The sequence below is a fragment of the Staurois parvus genome, unplaced genomic scaffold, assembly GCF_062004578.1.
Source record: "Staurois parvus isolate SC_StPar_1 unplaced genomic scaffold, SC_StPar_1.0 ptg000813l, whole genome shotgun sequence".
Lineage (NCBI taxonomy): Eukaryota > Metazoa > Chordata > Amphibia > Anura > Ranidae > Staurois > Staurois parvus.
Window position 1 is genome coordinate 1,027,516 of NW_028318609.1, and position 16,016 is coordinate 1,043,531.

Here is a 16,016-nt window from a genome sequence, read left to right on the forward strand (position 1 = left end):
CTTATAAACCCTCTGCCCTCCCAGCTGTATCCCATCACATCATTTCACCGCATGTGTTTTCTATGAAACCATTAGGTCCTCTCTAGTTGAGCTGGACCATGAAACATAGATGAAGCCATGGAGTTTTCTAATAACCACACATGATTTTTAATCCCTCGTTCAAAGTAAATTAGAAAGTAAAGCTCAGCTTCTGGTTTGTCTGTTTTGTTACAACAGAAAACCTCATTTTTATCCACTGCAGTTTTCACAAGTCAGATTTTCCTTTTAAATTATTTGTTTTCTCAATGTATTCTGCAATTTATTATTTGAATTTTAATTCTAGCTTCATTACCTTACACCTCGTTCACATCAGTGCGACTTGGCCTGTGATTTTCATGCCCTGCGATTTGCAAATCGCATGCCAAGTCACACCCTATTGTCCGCAATTGGAGCGGTCATATTGGTGCCGTTCTGACTTGGTCAGAGACACATCGATTTCAAAAGTAGTACTTTTGGTGCAATTTCTGAAGACTTTATTGTGAAGATATTTCTTGCAATTTGCATTGCAATTTCTATTATATTCTATGTATGTGAAAACGCAATAAACTGCACAAAAAGAAACGCAATTACTTTAGAAATTGCGCTGCAGTAAATCGCACACGTTAAGACATTGACATTCACATTCATTAGGTGCAATTTCAGGTGAGGTTTCAGATCACAAATCGCACCAGCAGGGGTGGACTGACCATTTGGAAACTCGGGCGCTGCCCTAGGGCCCGGGGTCAGTAGGGGGCCCCATGAGATGCCCCTGGTACCTTTTTCATAGGCTTTTTTTGAGTTTGGGCAAGGACACAGGGGCTCCATGATCCCCTATTGCCCGGGGACCCCATGAGTTGTCAGTCTGCCCCTGCACACCAGTACGATTGGGCACTAAGCCTTGGTTCATACTAGATGCGATTTAAAAGTGTGCGTTTTGTTTGCCGCGTTTTCTGAAGATTTCCCAACGATTTCTTGCTTTTTCCATTGTGTTTTGCAGTGCAGTTTCTATTGTAGTCTATGTATGTGAAATCGCAACAAACTGTAGAAAAAGTAATACGAGAACTACTTTTGAAATCGCACTGCAGCAAATCGCATATGTTAAGACACTCACATTCATTAGATCCGATTTCAGGTACGATTTCAATTCCCAAAGCGCACCTGAATCGCAGCGGTGTGAAGCAGGACTAAGGCTTGGTTCACACTGGATACAATTTAAAATCGTGCTTTTTGTTTGCAATTTCACCGTGTTTTCTGAAGATTTGTTTGCTACTTGTAAAGATTTCCCGATTTCTTGCATTTTCCATTGCGTTTTTTTTTTTTTTTTTATGGTAGTCTATATGTGAAAACGTAACAAACTGCAGAAAAAGTAATACAATAACTACTTCTGAAATTGCGCTGCAGCAAATCGCATATGTTAAGACACTCACATTCACATTCATTAGATCCCATTTAAATTCCCAAATCGCACCTGAAATCACAGCAGTGTGAACCAGTCCTTTCACATCGGTGCGATTTGTATGCCCTGCGACTTGAAAATCGCATGCCAAGTCGCACCCTATTGTCCGCAATTGGAGAGGTCATATCAGTGCGGTTCCGACTTGGTCAGAGCCGCAGCGATTTCAAAAGTAGTACATGCACTACTTTTGGTGCGATTTGCATAGACATCTGATACAGATGTCTTGCAAATCGCACCTGAAATCGGTGGGTCCCCCGACTTTGAAATTGTGCGACTTTACTGTAAGTCGTACGATTTCAAAGTCAGGCTTGATGTGGAACAGGGGCTTAGTCACCGGTCACACCGCTGCGATTTGTGTGCAATTTCAGCGAGATTTCTGAAGACTTTATTGCGACGTGAAGATTTTCAACAATTTCTTGCGATTTCCATTTTATTCTATGTATGTGAAATCGCAATAAACTGCAGAAAACGTAATGCAGCAGCTACTTTAGAAATTGCACAGGCTAAGACATTGATATTCACGTTCATTAGATGCAATTTCAGGTGCGATTTCAATTCACTTAAATCATAATATGCAGATGGTCTTTAAAGGGATAAATTAGGAAATGTGTATTGCAGTTCTCTACTGCAATTGTTTTTTGGTTTTGCCTTTAGTCCTGGTTCACACCGCCACAATTTCATGTGCGATTTGGGAATTTAAATCGTAACTGAAATTGGATCTAATGAATGTGAGTGTCTTAACATACGCGATTTGCTGCAGTGCGATTTCAAAAGTAGTTCTTGCATTACTTTTTCTTCAGTTTGTTGCGATTTCACATACATAGACTACAATAGAAATCGCACTGCAAAACGCAATGGAAAACGCAAGAAATTAGGAAATCTTCACAAGTTGCAAACAAAAAACGTGGTGAAATCGTAAACAAAACGCACAATTTTAAATCTGATCCAGTGTGAACCAAGCCTTACACACAGTATGCTTAACGTGGAACTTTTGAGCAGAATGCCAGGATTTTTAATGCAGATGCTTTGCCTCTTCTGCATTAAGTCACTGGTCACACCAATGCGATTTTTGTGCAATTTCAGCACGATTTCTGAAGACTTTATTGCGACTTGTGAAGATATTTCTTGCAATTTGCATTGCGATTTCTATTATATTCTATGTGAAATTGCAAAAAACTGCACAAAAAGGAACGCAACTACTTTAGAAATTGCGTTGCAGCAAATCGCACACGTTAAGACACTGACATTCATTAGATGCAATTTTAGGTGTGATTTCAATTCTCAAATCACACCAGTATGACCAGGCACTAACACCCCGTTCACATCGGTGCGACTTGGCATGCAATTTGCATGACCTGCGACTTGCAAATCGCATGCCAAGTTGTCCCTATTGTCCGCAATTGTAGCGGTCATATCGGTGCCGTTCCAACTTGGTCGGATCCGCACTGATTTCAAAAGTAGTACATGTATTACTTTTGGTGCGATTTGCATAGACATCTGTATCAGGTGTCTTGCAAATCGCACCTGAAATCGGCAGGTCCCCTGATTTTGAAATCGTGTGACTTCACTGTAAGTCTCATGATTTCAAAGTCGGGCTTGATGTGAATGGGGGCTAAAGCTACTTACCTGCTTGTCTGCCCCTGTACAGTACGCTGCGGAGGCTCAGTTTACTGCTAAAATTCCTAGCTGCTAAATGAGATGGCTAAATCTGGGCACCTCTGCAGAGCCAATGAGAGCCGCTGAAGATTGAGACCCGGAAGCCAGCCACCCAAAGATGTTAGCCGCCTGTGGTGAGTTCCAGGGAGAGTGCGATTTATGTCTGGTTTACAGCTATGCAGTTTGCTTTTGATCCGTTTTATAAGGCTTTTTGCATTGTGCTTTGCGTTTTTACATGCGCGTTATTGCCACGTTTTGACCACGTTTTGCATTTCTTCAGCTTTTTTTTAAAAAATTATATTTTTTTGTTGCTGGCCAGAAGAAAAATGCAAAACGCGATAAAAGCACAGCAAACATGCACTACATGCATCTTAGCAGCTTCTCCATTGAACCCTATTGTAGCAAACATGCTACTTTTTGTATTTAAAAGATTCCCTGACCCTTTCCAAAAATGCAGCAGCTCAAAAAAACATAGATGTGAACATGTCTCATAGGAAAACATGTTAGACGGACTGTAATGTGTTTCTGCAAAAAGCACAAAAAAACGCATTGGTGTGAATCAGGCTTTTGGGAACACCTCCCGTGTGATGCAGATGCAGTTCAGCTTAGCATGCAATATGTTTTCATGTGATTTTGATACAGTTGTGATCAGGGGCGGACTGACAACTCATGGGGTCCCCGGGCAATAGGGGATCATGGGGCCCCTGTGTCCTTGCCCAAACTCAAAAAAGCCTATGAAAAAGGTACCAGGGACATCTCATGGGGCCCCCTACTGACCCTAGGCCCTCAGCAGGGCCCGAGTTTCTAAATGGTCAGTCCGCCCCTGGTTGTGATTTTGAGTTATGGCCTGGTCTCTCTCTCTGCAGTCTATGGACTTCTAAATCGCACCACACCGCTCCTTGACCGTTTTTTAAACCACACCGCGTTTGGTCTGCACGTATGTGAAAACCATGTTATTTACCATGTCATGCAATTCCGTGAGTTCTGAAATGCATCTAAAAATGCATCGTGTGAATCAGGGCTAAAGGCCAGTTCACACCAAATGCAGTCCACTCTTTTTCTGCATCAAAACTGCATGGACAGTAGGTTATATGGGTTCCAACTGCCTAGTTCACACCCGTGTGCTCAGTTCCAGTCCAAAAGAACATGCTGCATTTTTTCTGCACTGAACTGTGCTGGAATGTTTCAAAACGCATCAAAAATGCACTTGAATGCCCCAGAATGCACATGTCCCTATTTAAATGTTACTAAACCCCGGACCCTGCATTCACTATATCTGGTCTCCCACAGTACACAGAACATGGAAATGCAATTATTTTAGTAAATATAAACTGCTAAATACCTTTTCTCATCAGAAGTTAGAGCAGTCTTGACTTCTATCAGTGTCCAGCAGAGCACATGTTTAAGCTTGTAGGAGGGGTTTTCTTTCTGCTCTAGGAGGATGTAAAACCCCTGACCTCTGTCTAGACAGTGGTGATTGGCCCTGTGCTAATCACATGCACTCTCTTAAGGACAAAAAAAAACCCTCTCTAGCAATACACACTAAACTGTGCATGTGCAGAAAGGCTGCGATTCAGTCTGTCTTATCAGGAGATAAGACGTGGACATTTGAAAAAGGGGAAGAACAGAGAAGACGGGATCAAACATCCTTTTCACACAATGCAGAGGATTAACCCCTTAGGTTCCACAGTGACATTAACCACTTGAGCTCCTGAGGATTTACCCCCCTTAATGACCAGGCCTCTTTTTGCTACTCGGTGCTGTACTAATTCAACTGATAATTGCGCGGTCATGCAATGCTGCACCCAAATGAAATTTACGTCCTTTTTTCACACAAATAGAGCTTTCTTTTGGTGTCATTTGATCACCTGTGCGCTTTTTATTTTTCACGCTATAAACAAAAAAAGGCCAAAAATTTTGAAGAAAAACAATATTTTTTACTTTCAGCTATAAAAAATATATAGTAAACTCAAAGTTAGTTATAAATTTAGGCCAAAATGTATTCTGCTCCATGTTTTTGGTAAAAAAAAATCCCAATAAGTGTATATTGATTGCTTTGTGTGGAAGTTATAGCGTCTACAAACTATGGTATAAATACTGCAATTTACGCCATTTTTTTGCTATACAGCGCTGCGCTAGTTTAACGGACAATTGCGCGGTCATGCAATACGGTACATAAATGAAATTTACATCCTTTTTTCCCCACAAATTGAGCTTTCTTTCGGTGGTATTTGATCGCCTGTGCGGTTTTTATTTTTTGTGCTATAAAAAAAAAGGCTGACAATTTTGAGGAAAAAAAAACAATATTTTGGACTTTTTGCTATAAAACATGCCCAGTAAAAAAAAAATGCAAAAATCAAATTTAGTCATAAATTTCTGCCAAAATGCATTCTGCAACATGTCTTTGCTAAAAAAAAAACCCAATACTTGTAAATTAATTGGTTTACGTGAAAGTTATAGCGTTTACAAATGGCGGGAAAGATACTGGGATTTTTAATTTTTATTTATACTAATAATGGCGCCGATCAGCGACATATGGCGGCAATCAGAGACATATGGCGGCGACCGGCGACTTATGGCAGGACTGCGGCGGAAATTTTGACACTGGAGGGGAACTGACCTGGAGTCACTGACATCCCCAGTGACACCAATACAGTGATCAGTGAAAAAAAAACACTGAAACTGTACTAATGTCACTGGGGAGGAAGGGGTTAACATTTTTAGAATTTGCTGTGTAAGGGGAGTGTTTTACTAGGGGGCGGGGGTGTGTACTGGAGGGGGGGAGGGAGGGGGGAGATGATCTAGGGAGAGAAACTCTGCAGCTTCTCACAAGCTGTCAGAGAACTGACACAGAACAGGGCTGTGTGTAAACAATGCAGCCCTGCTCTGTGTCAGCGATCACCGTCAATCGCGGGAAAACGGCCGGTAAAAACTGGCCGTGACCCGGCAGCTGACACCCGCTGCTGACACCCGCGGGACAGGTAGGGCGGGCGCGCGCCCCCTACCTGTTTTGAAGGCAGCCGTTTTAAAACGTGCTTTTGCCTACGAGCGCCGCCCTGCCGCCGTTTTTATATGCGGTGGCTGGGCGGCAAGTGTTTAACAAGCATGCTTTACTGCATATACAGACAGATTTTACTGTTGTGGGTTTTGTAACACTTTAAGATGGAGGGGAAAAAAAGGGGGGGGAGCGACACTCACCGGAACACATCAGAAATTTGTTAAATACAAGCATGCAGAAACGCATCCAGTCTGGTGTAAACTGAACCTTTTAAAGCTCCATGCACACGGGACGTTTTGATAACACTGGTAATGTTAGCTGTGTAAAGTCACGTTAAAAACATGAATTTTTTAGCGTTTTTGCATTAGCGTTTAGTAGAGTTTTCCTGCGTTTGCGTTTTTTTTCACCATAAAAATGTTGGGGTTTTTTTGTAAAAAAAAATCCAAAAACGCCAGTTTGCGGCAGTTTACTGCGTCTTTCAGCATTAGAGCATTTTTACAGCTAAAAAACTCCTCTAGAAACCACTAGTCCAGGTGTTTATTTCCAGCCAAAAAACATTGAACCAGTCTATGTATGTATGGACACATAGGATAACATACTGGGGGGTTTACTAGCTGTAGAAAAAAAGTCAAAAGCCAAAAACAGCCGCTGTGAAAATGTCCAGTGTGCATGAGGACCGAAGCTTCCACTTTACACCCCGGTCACATCAAGCCTGACTTTGAAATCAGAATGTGACTTACGGTGAAGTCGCACGATTTCAAACTCTGGTGATCTGCCGATTTCTGGTGCGATTTGCAAGACATCTGACACAGATGTCTATGCAAATCGCATGGATAGTAGTACATGTACTACTTTAGAAATTGGTGCGGCTCTGACCAAGTCAGAACCGCACTGATTTCACAGCTGTGATTGCGGACAATAGGGTGCAACTTGGCATACGATTTGCAAGTTGCATGGCATGCAAATCGAATGCCAAGTCACACCCAGTGTGTTAAACCCTGCCGTTTTTTTTTTAACCACTTCCAGTCCAGACACTTTTACCCCCTTCCTGTCCAGGGCAATTTTCAGCTTTCAGTGCTATCACACTTTGAATGACAATTGCGCGGTCATGCAACACTGTATGTTTTTTTTTTTTTTTAACATACTGTCACCCTAGCAGTACAGTGTCACCATGGTGACACTGTACTACTTGTGGGGGGTGATGAAGATTTTTTTTTTTTTTTTCTCTACAGTGATTGCTTTTACACCCATATAGGATGTAAAAGCAATAATTTCTCTTTCTCTCTGTCTGCATTCTTGCAGCCATTGAGAACTATTGAGTGAGCTGTGATTGGTCACAGCTTGTCACATGTTACAAGGCTGTTGTGAATAGACTTGTACCATGTGACCTCTGTGATCATTCACAGATTTCACACGTAGTAAGCAATGATGTCACAAGTGACATCTTGCTTACTACTTTGCATGTGATCACTGATTGGCCAATCAGTGATCACATAATCGAGACCTCGTACAGACGTCCCGTCCAACGATCGATGTTTCATTGTGTCTGGAGGACACAGCGGGCACTGGATCGTGGTGCTGCGCGCTCCCAGGGAGCACGCACAGCTAGAAATGGTGGGTTCCGTTTATGAACGGCAACCCGCCCCTGGAGTGCCACCGTCCTGCCGTTTATAATCAGCAGCCAGACGGCAAGTGGTTAATTAGCCCCCTAGAGCTGTTCGTCATATTGCTGTTATGGCAGACTTGCCAGTTAAACGATCCCCGCTAGTGCTGCAGTCTTCGTGCTCCCACTGGTCATGGGGGCTTGCATCCTTCTCCAGGTCTTCCTTCCAGGCTCAGATTGGCCAGGCCATGATGATATCCCTGCAGCGCATGCACACAACAGTCACATCATCACAGCACAGAGCAGTGCTGTAAATACACACCGAGATGCGCATGTGTGGCTCGATGTATATCAATGCTGACGGGCAGAGAGAAGCATTTATGATGGAAGAGACCGATTGGGTCTGTCCTGTCATAAAAGTCCTACCTTTCAGCATTTTGTTTAGGTTCTTTTCATGTATTTTTGTGCTTTGACTCATTTTGAATAGGCCTTCAATGAACGCTTGCTTCTGCTTTAGTCCTCATGCACACTTCACGTTTTTACAGCGGCTGTTTTTGGCTTTTGACGTTTTTTTCTACAAACAGTAAATCCCCCAACAAGTTATCCTATGTGTCCATGCACACATAGACTGGAATCAATATTTTTTGGCTGGAAAAAAAAACAGGACTAGTGGGTTTCTAGAGGAATTTTCTAGCTGTAAAAACGCTTTAACGCGGTAAAACGCAACAAACGCGTTTTAAATGTGACTTTACACAGCTAACGTCACCATCGTTATTACATCGTGTGCATGTGGGCTTATTGAGTTAATGAATTTATAATGTGATTTAATTCGTTGACTTTTTTAATCTCATATGAATTGGTGATTTTTGTTTTATTTAATATAATTCATTTATTTATTTTATATAATTTATTTGCACTATTTCCTTTGTAACTTGCACTGCATAGTAGGCACAATTAAACACTAATACTGTAGATATATTTTTTCTTTTGGGATTTATATTGCACAAGCAGTGTCTTTGCAAATTCAAAGTGACTTTAATAATAGGAATAAAAGGATCAGTGTTTTTTTTTTAACCCTCACCTCTCCTCCCTGGTCATCCTTGTTGCCAAAAAACACCCGAGCACATTCTATTCACACCTGAGTATCGCAGAAATGCATGTTCCCGCTCACTTTTTTGCGCGGTTTTCAAGTATAATTGTGTATCACACATAGGACAGCCCGTTCACTTGAATGGGCTGCCATGCGCACGACAAATGCCCAAAAGTAGCTCTAGAACATTTTCAAATGGCAAAAGACCCATCTGCTAACCATGATTGGGGTTTTCATTAACAATTAGGCTGCATTCACATCTCCATGTTTCCGAATGTGCAGCAACCAGAACAGAAAACGCATTCTTTGCAGCGCATTTTCAGAAATGTGCTGCAAACGCACATCGCACTTGTGTCACCATAACGGCAAGTCAAGCACAATTCAGAAATGTGCTGCAAACGCACATCGCACTTGTGTCACCATCAAGACACGTCAAGCACAATTCAGAAATGTGCTGCAAACGCACATCGCACTTGTGTCACCGTAACGACAAGTCAAGCACAATTCAGAAATGTGCTGCAAACGCACATCGCACTTGTGTCACCGTAACGACAAGTCAAGCACAATTCAGAAATGTGCTGCAAACGCACATCGCACTTGTGTCACCATCACGACACGTCAAGCACAATTCAGAAATGTGCTGCAAACGCACATCGCACTTGTGTCACCATCGTGAAAAGTCAAGCACAATTCAGAAATATGCTGCAAACGCACATCACACTTGTGTCACCATCATGACAAGTCAAGCACAATTCAGAAATGTGCTGCAAACGCACATTGAACTTGTGTCACCGTAACGACAAGTCAAGCACAATTCAGAAATGTGCTGCAAACGCACATCGCACTTGTGTCACCGTAACGACAAGTCAAGCACAATTCAGAAATGTGCTGCAAACGCACATCGCACTGGTGTCACCATCATGACAAGTCAAGCACAATTCAGAAATATGCTGCAAACACACATCGCACTTGAGTCACCATCATGCCAAGTCAAGCACAATTCAGAAATGTGCTGCAAATGCACATCGCACTTGTGTCACCGTAACGACAAGTCAAGCACAATTCAGAAATGTGCTGCAAACGCACATCGCACTTGTGTCACCATAACGACAAGTCAAGCACAATTCAGAAATGTGCTGCAAACGCACATCGCACTTGTGTCACCATAACGACAAGTCAAGCACAATTCAGAAATATGCTGCAAACACACATCGCACTTGTGTCACCATAACGACAAGTCAAGCACAATTCAGAAATGTGCAGCAAAGCATTTATTTTCTGTGTGTGTTGCGGCGCAGTCAGAAATGTGCAGACGTGAATGCAGCCTAAATTCTAGCTCAAGCGTGATGCACATTGCCGTGCACTTTCTTGTGGGTTGCAGTGCATTCAGAAACGCACAGTTGTGAACAAATGGTAACGCAAGCGTGAGACACGTCGCCTCACGGTTTCTAAACACACAACAAAGTGTGCATTTCTTCAAAAAATGTAGACCAAAATGTATTCTGCTACAAGTCTTTGGTAAAACCTGTGAAACCTTGCAAGCTGCTAAATCAGTGGTCCTCAACCTTCCTAATGCCGTGACCCTTTAATACAGTTCCTCATGTTGTGGTGACCCCCAACCATAAAATTATTTACCCAGCAATTATAATTCATGAGTGTCGTTTTACCTCCAATACTGCTGCTTTCAACACAGTAGCTGCTTTTAACAGAGCAGCTGCTTTCAACACAGTAGCTGCTTTTAACAGAGTAGCTGCTTTCAACACAGTAGCTGCTTTCAACACAGTAGCTGCTTTCAACACAGTAGCTGCTTTTAACAGAGCAGCTGCTTTCAACACAGCAGCTGCTTTCTACACAGTAGCTGCTCTTTACACATCGGAAATATGTGTTTTCTGATGGTCTTAGGGGACCCCTGTGAAAGGGTCGTTCGACCCCCAAAGGGGTTGCGACCCACAGGTTGAGAACCACTGTGCTAAATGAATTATAACAAAACTATATAAAACTTTTCCTAATGCAATTAACAAAAAAACTATTACAAAACCTTTTATATTGGATGTAAACGATTGCTTATTCAGCTAAAACATAAACCCTCCTTTATCAGCAGCTACGTACCCTATGCATATCTCACATATTAAGTGTAACAGAATGAAAGCAATCAATCAGTGCAGCGCTTAGTGTATATATCATTTTATCAATGCCAGTGCCATCAAAACATTGTATCAATACCAGTGCCCCTGGTCGGATGACGTCACAACGCTCAACTGGGATAGCGAGTGTTGCAACCTAATCGGAGGTAGAGGTGGTTATTGCACAGGACCGCCAACCCTCTCTCGTCCATGCTGTGCACATTTGTTGCAAATGGGCACCTACTACAAGTGAGTACAAATTTTATATGTTTATGATACAAATAAAAAGTTTTAAAGGATAAAGCACAATGTCAATTTGTTTCCATGAGGCGGAGTGGCTTGATGGAAGGAGAGCTGTGAGGATTGATCAAAGTCCTTACAGGAGATCCACATGGTCCATTGAAGGGACAAAACGGTGTTTAATGACCGAGCAGTATATGTGAGGTCGTAAAGTGGAGGTGAGCAGACATCTGGTGGCGGGGTTATTATAGCACAAACGATGGTACGTATTGCATACGGCACAAGATTTCATTCACTGAAGATAAAGGACTTTTAATATAATTTTAAGGTTTTGAGTTTGTGTTTTTGGTAACGTTTTGATGGCACCGGTATTGATACAATTATATATACATTAATTGATTGTTTGGTAAAAACCATCCCAATAAACGTATATTATTTGTTATAGTGTCTACAAACTATGGTATATACAGTATCTCCCAGAAGTGAGTCCACCCCTCACATTTTTGTAAATATTTTATTCTATCTTTTCATGTGACAACACTCAAGAAACGACATTTTGCTACAATGTAAAGTAGTGAGTGTACAGCTTGTATACCAGTGTAAATTTGCTGAGATATTGTATACTGTAATTTATGACGCTATAATGATAATGGTGGTGATCAGCAACCTATAGTGAGACTGTGATAGTGTGGCGGGCAATCTGGCGCTAACAATCTCCCACTGGGAGATGCACTAACTGACATCAATAGTGACACAAATACAGTGATCAGATATAAAACTGTACTAATGACACTGGCTGTGAAGGAGTTAACATCTAGGGGCAATCAAAGTGTTAACTGCAGGGGCGGACTGACAACTCATGGGGCCCCCGGGCAATAGGGGATCATGGGGCCCCTGTGTCCTTGCCCAAACTCAAAAAAGCCTGTGAAAAAGGTACCAGGGGCATCTCATGGGGCCCCCTACTGACCCCAGGCCCTCGGGCAGTGCCCGAGTTTCCAAATGGTCAGTCTGCCCCTGGTTAACTGTGTGCCTACCAATGTGTAATGTGTGTAATATGTGCTGCTTTTACTTTCCTGCTTTGCAGGAAGAAGAAACAGCCAGAGCACTGCTCTGTGTTTGTAAACAATTGTTTGGACACAGCCGATCAGCAGGTCTCAGCCATAAATCATTGGCAGGGACCTGCTGACAAAATCGTGTCCAACCGCAGCACAGGGCAGCAGGGGGAGCGCGCATGCGCTCTCCAGACCCAGAAGCAAGCTTTTTAACTTTTCATTCGCAGATGTTCCACTTCAGTAGGAAGTAACCTCATGCCTGGGTGCATTGCATGGGTTCTGGCTTGATGGGTGTATGAAGATGGCCGCCGCACCGAATGTGCGTCACCTCGGGCCAACCGGAAGCTGCATCACAGCGTAAAGTCACCTGTCTCGTGACTTCGTCAGGATCTGCGAATCTGAGTGTGCATTACATATATATTAAATACCGAATTTTATACAAGAATACTGCCCTATGGAAGTTTTTCTTCTTCACTCATCATGGTTATGATGAGTGATATTCCCAGTTGAAAGCAGTACACAGAGGGTCCTGAATACCTACCTATCAGTGAGGAGTCCATTGGAGTGTCCACAAGAGCGTGATAGAGGGATTTACCCTTGGAGAAAGATCCTTAGTGATCTTAAAGGCTTGAAGGCCCTTTGGGTTACAGATTTAAGGTGAGGGGGCAATCTAGCCACAGGAGGAGTGTGCTAACACCATCACTTGAATGCACATGCGTTATTGCCACATGTATGTTTCTTTTATTCAAGTTAAGAATGAGTTTTTATGAACTATCAGAAAAGGATTGTTGTTTTCACTTTAATCACTGACATGATTGACCAATCAAGTCGTCTGAATGATTATGAGATTTATAGTAAATAATACTGACTATCACGCATGTTTGAGTTGGCACAGGATTGTATACCATTAACTACACCATATGAATTTATCTATTTGGCTACTGTATAAGGTCTCAGTATTGGGTGTCAGCAGCTTATTTATATAGGAACTCCATTAAGCGCAAGAGGAATTGTTTGATTATAATTCAAGACCATGTTGCAAAAATGAATACACCCCAACGACAGTCTTATGCAGGCCATAGATGGGGAGAAAAACTGCAGATTTTTCTTTTAAAAAACGAAAAATCGGTTGTTCAAGTGGCCGACGTTACCATCAATGGTAAAAAAAATCGGCCGATTTTCTACCCGTCTAGAGCCGGCAAAAAGTGTCCCTGCAGAGAGCTCTGCTATTTCTTTGACAGTTCTCTGACAGTTCCTTGACATTTATAGAAGTTGCAACAATGTATCTATTTGTTTCCATTTAGGATACAGATGTTTTTATTCGGAAACAAATAGATACAATGTTTCAACCGCTGTAAATGTCAAGGAACTGTCAGAGAACTGTCAGAAATAGCAGAGCTCTCTGCAGAGACACTTTTTGCTGGACTGGAATTCTTCTTATTTTCATCCTACTTCTTCTTCTTCTTCATCCTCATCCTCTTCTTCTTCTTCTTCATCCTCATCCTCTTCTTCTTCATCATCCTCATCCTCTTCTTCTTCTTCTTCATCCTCTTCTTCATCCTCATCCTCTTCTTCTTCTTCTTCTTCATCCTCATCCTCTTCTTCATCCTCATCCTCTTCTTCATCCTCATCCTCTTCTTCTTCATCCTCTTCTTCTTCCTCTTCTACTTCTTCATCCTCTTCTTCATCGTCTTCCTCTTCTTCTTTTTCTTCTTTTTGTCTTCCTCTTGCAGGTCACTGCTCATGCGCAGATTTTTTATCGGTAAAAAATCGGCCGATTTGCCCACTAATTGCCGCGAAAATCGGCCGATCGGAAAAATCGGCTGATTTTTTTCCAACTTTACCGAAAAAAAAAAAACGGCCAAAATACCGAAAAACGGCCGACCAAATCGCCCACTAACGATCCGAAAATCGGCCGATTTTATTTTCGGCCGAAAAATCGGCTGATTTTCGACCCATCTATGGCCTGCATTAGGAGCAAAGCTACATTATAGACAAAAATCCTATCTAACAAGAATTCAACTACAGGTGAGTCTAATTATTCATTAAACAGATGTCCAGCAGACAGATGATTATAAAAGGGCGTTACTTAACAAAGAAACCACTCCCATTTCATGCTGTCAACAATGACACCACATGGAAGAGAAATGTCACAAAGCCTGAGAGAAAATAATTTCTTTACACAAGAAAGGTGAAGGCTACAAGAAGATCAGCAAATATTAATTTATCAGGCAGAATACTGTAGAAAAAGTGATACAAAAATGTAGCAAAGATAGAACTGCAACCTCACAGAAACGTCTAGGCCGTCCACAGGAGTTAACATCTCGACAGGAGCGTCTTCTGATGAGAAGGCTTGAAGAATATCATCATGCAAGTTCACTGCAGTTAACTAAAGAAGTAGAAAGTCAAACTGGGGTGACTGTTTCCCGTGACACAATATGGTGTACACTGCAGAGGAATGGCATGCATGGGTGTTAGTGTCACTACTGGTAGTATGAGGTGATACCTGGACCCTACAGAGGTTGCAGAGGCAGTCCAACTCCTCCAGGATGGCTCCTCAATATGTGCCATTAACCCCTTAACGCTGATGTAACACAAATATGCGGCCTCATAGACCTGGGCTTTTTTCCGTGGGGCCACATATTAGCGTACCTGTCTTTGTGCTGGGAGTGCGCCACACAGCGTGCTCCCAGCACAAAGACCGGGGTGTCACTGAGAGCCCCGGGTCCCGTTCTAATGATCGGGACTCCCGATCCTGGGTCACATGATCGCTGTGATAGCCTCTGATTGGCTATCACAGTGATCAGTCACTGTATAGCCTACCCCCCTTTGTTTTTTTTTCTCTATGAATGGAGGAGAGGGATACATTGTGTGGTATCCTACCGCATCTGAGTATGCGGTAGGATACCGCACAGCATTTAAAAAAAAAACATGTTTGAATTCACTAAAAAACGACTAAAATACTGTTATTTTATCCAGTCATGTGATATTTTAGTAGTGAAAACCATGCGTTGATGTTTCAGCTGTCAGCGGGGTTCCCCACTGCCAGCTGAATGTAAAAGAAAGAATTGCCTACAAAAAAAATTTTAAAAAACGGCGTGGTGTCCCGTCCCCCCATCCATACCAAGCCCTTCGGGTCTGGTATGGATTGAGGGGAACCCCCATGCCAACATTTTTTTTTTTCAAAAATACCTTTATCCGAGTATGAAGCCCAGCAGGTCAGGAAAGGGGGGGGGTGAGCAGGCGCCCCCCCTCCTGAACCATACCAGGCCACATGCCCTCAACATGGGGGGGTGCTTTGGGGCAGGGGGGCTCCTCCCCCACAGCACCTTGCCTTCATGTTGATGGGGACAAGGGCCTCTTCCCCACAACCCCGACCGGTGGTTGTGGGTGTCTGCAGGCGGGGGGCTTATCGGAATCTGGAAGCCCCCTTTAACAAGGGGGCCCCCAGATCCCAGCCCCACAATGTGAATGAGTATGGGGTACATGGTACCACTACCCATTCACAAAAAAACCCTGTAGTGTGAAAAAAGACAGGAGACCGACTTTGACAAGTCCTTTATTAAAAGAAGGAAAATAAAAGAATGTCCCCTGCAGTAGATCCAAAGTCAATCACGATGCCCACCGCCGCCACCCGAAAAAAGAAAAAAATTGGCTCCGCTCCCGGCCATCTGACTGCTCCGCATCATCATGGGGACAAGGTACTTTGGAAGGGAGTCCCCCTGTCCAAAAGCACCCCACAATGTTGAGGCCATGTGGCTTGGTATGGTTAAGGAGCGG